A 6,545-nucleotide genomic window follows, 5' to 3' on the forward strand; every position below is an offset into this window, starting at 1 on the left:
AAATACCATAGAAGCATATCACACTCCTAGATATGCTGGAATACACATTTAGCAGATAACAGCCAACAGTTTCATTTTTTAGTTTGACTACCTTATAAAAATCTCCTTCACATGGCATAAAACTTACATAAGTTCACACAATCTGTCAGAAGCAGTTTGATGCAGAAAGAAGTTATTATTTATTATTTAAATTTACATTTACATACAAAAAAACATTTTAATAAACAGGGTGGATGGTGTTAGGCAGAACGTCCTGCCTCCGCAGACTCCACAGGCACACTGTCCAAATTTAAAAGCGGCAGTACAAGTGGGACGAGATACTCTGCCATGTTGGGGAGTCTGGACACCACACAGCAGCTCAGAGCACTGCAGCCGATCCTCATGTCAGAGACCTCGGACCACTCAATAGCACTCCACGTTGGTGGAGATGGTGGAGCCGTTGAAGCCCCCGGCAACGAAGAGCCGGTCATCAATGACTTCAATGCTGAGTTTGCTGTGAGGGGTCAACATGGGGGACACTTCGTTCCAGGTGTCGCTCTGAGGGTTGTAGACTTCAGTGCTGCGGAGATGCCTGGTGCCATCAAAGCCACCGACCTTTGGGAGGAAGAGGAAATTAAAAGGTCAAACCGAGATTGAACCAGTTTCTCTGAATCTACAAAAAACAACTGCTGATCAAATCTCTTCACACTTCAAAAAGTTTATATGTTATGTGAGGGTCAGCAGTGTTTCCTGGACTTACAGCACAGAGGCAGTCTGCATATTTAATGCGGGTGCAGGTCATGAGGCCGATGGTCGTCCACTGGTTGGTCTCTGGGCTGTAACACTCAGCTGTCTGCAGGTACTCGTTCCCATTCGAACCACCGCAAACGTAAACCTGGGAAAAACAGGAAAGGACTTTAATAGGATTTAACAATTAAATGATTAAAGAATAAACACTTTTCTTGGCTTCTACAGGTCATAAATCATCTGAAATATAACTACACAATTCCGAGATAATTTGTGAATTATGAGACCCACCTTGTTGTGGAGCGTCGCGGAGCTGGCGTCACTTCGTCTCTCTTGCATGGATGAAATGAGACTCCACTGGTTTGTCTCAGGGCTATAGCGCTGCAGTGGAGAGTCGTGCATGCCCGTCGTACCCTCCCATGGCATAGATGCACCCGTTGAGTGCAGTGACGCTCACAAAGGAGCGGCGGAAATACATGGGTGAGACCTCATGCCAGGTTTTTGAGCTGAGGTCGAACCTGCACACGCCGTTCAAAAACTCCGACATGTCGAAGCCCCCAACGCAGTAGACGTTCCCGTTGAGGAAGGCGGTCCCATGGCAGGCACGAGGACGCTCCAGATTGTGCGTCAAGTTGATCCAGGTGTTCGTGTGGACGTTGTAGGCCTCGATGCCGTCACTCAGACCTCTGACACTCCAGCCTCCGATGGCCAGCAGGATGGCGTTTGGAAGGCGAGGACGGGCGAGATGGTTGTACCCATCAGGCTCGTTTTGCATGACTTCAATGGCTTCCCTGACCATGCGCTGGCAGTCTGTGTTGGTATCCACGAGCTCATTAGACATCACATAGATCCTCACATACTCTGTACCCATCAAGGCCAGCCGCACCTGCACAGAGAAAACAGGACAGAATGTTTGAATTCAAGTTCATGGACGGCAGTACTTGAGGCCGGACCTTTTATTCTTCCTAACCAAATCTATTCAAAATGTCATCATTAAAGGTTTTACAACTGTGATATTCTCCATTTTTGTTAAACAACACATTCCTTGAAAAGCTCAAAACGAACAATGTGTAAGTTTATATGTGTGCATATGTTGCAGACCTTTATCAGTTGCTGCTTTCTGTGTGTTCGTGAGGCTTAACAGCATACAGCACCACCAGTATGTGGGATTGAGTGCAACAGGGTGGCTCACTGATGTCTTTTTAATAATGTTTTCGTAGAGCAATGGAGGTCTGTGACTCCGAGGAATAAGCTTTATTCGGCTTTGGATACACAGACTTGACAGTAGGATTAATTTTGTGTTGGTTTTGGTCTCTTCATGGTATTTGTTGACAGTGAGAGCAATATGGAGCATGAAAGCAACATTTCAGGGCAGGACAAGTGATTTCACTATAGGGGTGGCCCTACAGACTACTGCAATCAGGACAGGAAGTCATCGTACCTTAGACTAGAGTACAGCCATGTGGTCTCTCCTATCTTTGGGTGCGTGGGCGATCCAGCGGAGGACAGCCTCATACACAGTCCTCTCGTTTCTCACTCTGAGGTCATCTCTGTTAAGGATGGCGGTGAGTTGCTGCACAGAGAGCTGCGGGAACTCTTCAGAGGAAACGAGCTCCTCAAAGTGATCAACGATGAAGCTGTAGGCCTTGCGGTGCAGTTCGGGGCAGAAGCAGACGGCGGTGAACTGGAAGATGCCGATGCAGTTCTCTGGGCAGAGCTGGCTCTCCAGGAAGTCGCAGCACATTGTCACAACTCCCATGACATTGAACTGATCAGCTGCTAGAAGCAGCTCCTGAACATTGTCCTCCGTCACTGAAACGGAGCCGGTGTATGCAAAGTCGATGAGGAGCTGCATCATGCCAGGAGTCAGGCCGGGGATCTTGTAGACCTTTCTGTCTGGAGTCAACCAGCGTTTGAAGAGAGCTCTGTGGGTCAGGATGAAAACACAAAGAAGACGATGAGAAACTGACGTCAGCTGTTCCTTCTTTGCTTCACACTAATAACTATGATAAGAAATATAATGTGGCACTAGCAGAGTAGCAGCAGAGTGAAATATGACTGATATTAAGGATCTTCCCAGTTTACTGTGTAGCTTTAAACCACATCACTGACAAACCCAATACGCTGAATGACACAAATGGAATCTATTGAATAAATGACATCTGGAAGGAAAATAGTGAATTATATGCATTTAGTAACAGATGTGTAACTTTTCTGAATGCACTACATTCTAAAATCTGCTTTAAAGTACAGTATTATGGAACTGAGAGACCAGTAGTACAAATTCTACTTCACATGAATCACATTTTTAAAAAACAACAAAACAATAAAAATCCAACTTGAGTTGATATCTACAATCAATGTATACATTTCACATGTTGGAAGTTGATATGAGATGAATGGAAACAAGAAACATATTCTTGTGGCAGTCTATCAGGTGTTTAATGTCCTCTCTTTTTTTTTAAATCACAAATGCTCTATGAGCTTGTTACGTGTTGTGGCTGTTCTCTCAGACTTCAGATCGCTAATTGGTCAATTTGCTATTACTCTCTGCTCATTTGAAGGATATAAATTCATAAGCTTCCCCCCTAATATCGGAAAATGTACTCACAGGAAGTAGAGGCCGCATCGACAGAGGATGATCTTGTGGATTTTAAATTCCACGTCTGGCAGTGATGACTGCGTCGCAAAACGTTCCCTCCAGACGTAAATCATCGAACCCTGAGTCAGGAAACAGGAAAGAAGAGTTGCCTTGATCACCCATGTTGATTTTCTCTTAATAGAGTTGTTGTCTCTGGCGGTTGGCTTGTGTGTAGATCAAGAGAGAGACTGGACACCTTCACAGATTTCCATTTTAGAATCGATGCTGATCACATCACTGTGATTTGTGATTTATGCAGAATGTTATTGCTCAAATGTAGTTTGTATGTGTTTAACTGCAGCTTACAGAAGTCAGACAGGAGGTGAAGTTTCACTAAAGTGGCAGAAACATGAACTCACACTGTATCATCTGTTTCAACTCTTGGGCCACTTTATTAACTACGACAACAGATGTCCCATTTATTTTTTTAGTTTTTCTCTACTTTTCAGAGAGGTGTTAATTCAACTGTAAGTTTCTTCTTTCGGCTGAAGTTTGCATTGCTATACACTCAACCGTGCACACATTGACAGACACTTACGTTAAGTAAAACTTACGTTAAGTAAAACACACATACAAATGAGGCCATTTACCATTTACATTCAACAAGGCCCTCTACTTTTACAGTGTGTACTGTGAAAGTAATGCACAAGTTGACAGTAATTTACTGTGAATTCACAATGTATACTGTGGAAGTCATGCTAAAATTGGCCTTTTCTGTGAAAGTAATGCAGATGAAGCTTCCATTTAGGCAAGGCAAGGCAAGGCAACTTTATTTGTATAGCACATATTATACACAAGGCAGACATCTTACATCTTCAGGAAGTTTATTCCAGCTATTTGTTGCATAGTTACGGAAGCGTATTGTATTCACTTGAGTAATTTTTTTTTTGGGTTTGTTTTTTGGAGTAATTATTCCTGTTTTTCTGAGTAATTTATTTCTGTGGTCTGTTTTTCTGAGTAATTTTTTTTTGGTCTGTTTTTCTGAGTAATTTTTTTTTGTTTGGTTGTTTTTCTGACTAATTATTTTTCCTGATTTTCTGAGTAATTCTTTTCCTGTTTTTCGGAGTAATTTATTTTCTGTTTTTCGTGGTAATTTTTTTTCTGTTTTTCGTGGTAATTTTTTTTCTGTTTTTCGGAGTAATTTTTTTTCTGAATTATCGCGATACTTCGAACTCCCGCGAGAACCTCCAACCTGCAAGTGACTCCCATGGACCTGTAGTGACTCCTGCATACACATGCCCCATCTTCAGCTATTCAGCCGCAAAGTCCTCAGGTGCCTGCGTAAAGTGGATACACTTATGGTAATACCATATGACTCAAAGACAGGACTATCTCCCAGTGTCTTAATCCCAGATCAAAGTAGAACTTGATCAAACTAAACAAGTCGGTCATGTTGGCCTCCATTATCGAGCTTTCACAAAGGAATAAATGCGTCTATTGTTTCAAATGCTGTCTAAACTCAGAAAAAAAAATATTCAGAAAATCAGAAAAAAATTACTCCGAAAAACAGACCCAAAAAAAATTACTCAGAAAAACAGACCAAAAAATTAATTACTCAGAAAAACAGACCAAAAAATTAATTACTCAGAAAAACAGACCAAAAAATTAATTACTCAGAAAAACAGACCAAAGAAATAAATTACTCAGAAAAACAGACCAAAGAAATAAATTACTCCGAAAAACAGACCAAAGAAATAAATTACTCAGAAAAACAGAAATAATTACTCCAAAAAACAAACCAAAAAAAAATTACTCAAGTGAATGCAATACGCTTCCGTACATAGTGACTAAATGATGCTACTGATTTACTGTGAATATACAATCATTGTACAATTACCCCCCCCCCCGAACAAACCACTCTGAGGTAAAGTCAATGTTAGCCCAATGGCATATTTATTAACAAATAAATATTTTTCAACATACAGCAAATGCCAAGAAATTCAACTTCCTAGTCATAAACTTTCCAAAGCCATCTTAAAATGCAGAGAAATTGTGCAGAAACGTGCGAGTCAACTACCTGTGTCACTATGATGCCCACTCAAAGTCAATAGGTTTCGTCAAAAGGGTGCTGACATGAGGGTTCATTATTGTCCGCTCCGTTGAGCCTTTTCCAGGATTGATGCCCAGGAAGCACCTGTTAATAAGCAAAGATAGTTTCACTTTTAAATAGACTTATGTATTGCAGGCAGCATTTATCAAGGTGTTCACCTGTGCTTTTTTCCATATCAAACCATAATAGACTTATAATCCAAACTTGTTGGATCTTCCTCTCATCATAACATTGTTTTAGCCATTTTTAGCCAGGGTGCCTCAGGTTAGGAGCCATATCAACGTGCGCTGCCACCAAACACCTCAACTGTATTATGTATTGCCGTACATGGATGCATTCATACTGCAGCCTGGAGTCCTCCGTCTTGCTAGACGAATGTGGAATGACACTCGTGCATTGGAGGATTCAAATACACCTGGGGAACGATTCTGTTTTGCAGCATATAGACAGTATGTTTCTGCCCCATGGAAAAGGCTACCTCATGTTTACATGTCTGCTGCTGCTTTGGAAATGTTTTCTGTGTGTACATTTTCAATTTTATGGCATTTTTATCTTAAAACAACTGTATTTATACATATTTTTTTTCATAATAAAATCATGTGTATTATCCTTTACTTACATTATGCCCCTTTTTTCATATCTGATCTATTTCTTTCATCTGAATGAACAGCAGTGAATTGCTAAAATCAATTTATTATTTTACACATGTTCTCAGTTTTTCACAGCTGTCTTCCATAACTAAATAAAAAACATAAGGCACATGCAAGATTACTGTTTAGTAATGCAAAGAAATCCTTTAAATAAGAGATGCCATTCAGCTCTTCATGACTTCCAGGGGTACCAAGTCCTGGCTGGTGCTATACATCCTCCTTTACTGTGGGAGTGCTTTTCCTTGACAAAGAGTAAAAGAAAAGCGAAAGGTGACACAGGATGTACATTGCAAGTGTATGTGTTAGTATCAACCTCAAAGCGCAACATTTTTTCTTCCACTGAGCATTCATGTAAAAAGTCAAACAGGCTAGCGTTTATATATAAATTCTGCTCCTTTAGCACAGAGTGATGTAATCACAATGTATAGGAAGTGGAGCAAGTGTATGTATCAACTCACCAAGGCCTCTTCTGCGTTGC

At 41.0% G+C, this 6,545-nt stretch overlaps 1 pseudogene across 1 annotated transcript; it reads right to left on the reverse strand.

Annotated features, from left to right (window-relative positions):
* Positions 1-402: 402 nt before the first annotated feature.
* On the reverse strand, positions 403-3,490 carry LOC311031418 (kelch-like protein 10; annotated as a pseudogene). Its single transcript has 5 exons — positions 3,338-3,490; positions 2,183-2,651; positions 1,018-1,612; positions 740-874; positions 403-594 (listed from the first exon to the last, which is right to left on the reverse strand). The product of its transcript is annotated as a kelch-like protein 10 (transcript).
* Between the last annotated feature and the right edge of the window lie 3,055 nt (positions 3,491-6,545).

Source organism: Eutrigla gurnardus (genome assembly GCF_963514095.1).
Source record: "Eutrigla gurnardus genome assembly, chromosome: 20".
Lineage (NCBI taxonomy): Eukaryota > Metazoa > Chordata > Actinopteri > Perciformes > Triglidae > Eutrigla > Eutrigla gurnardus.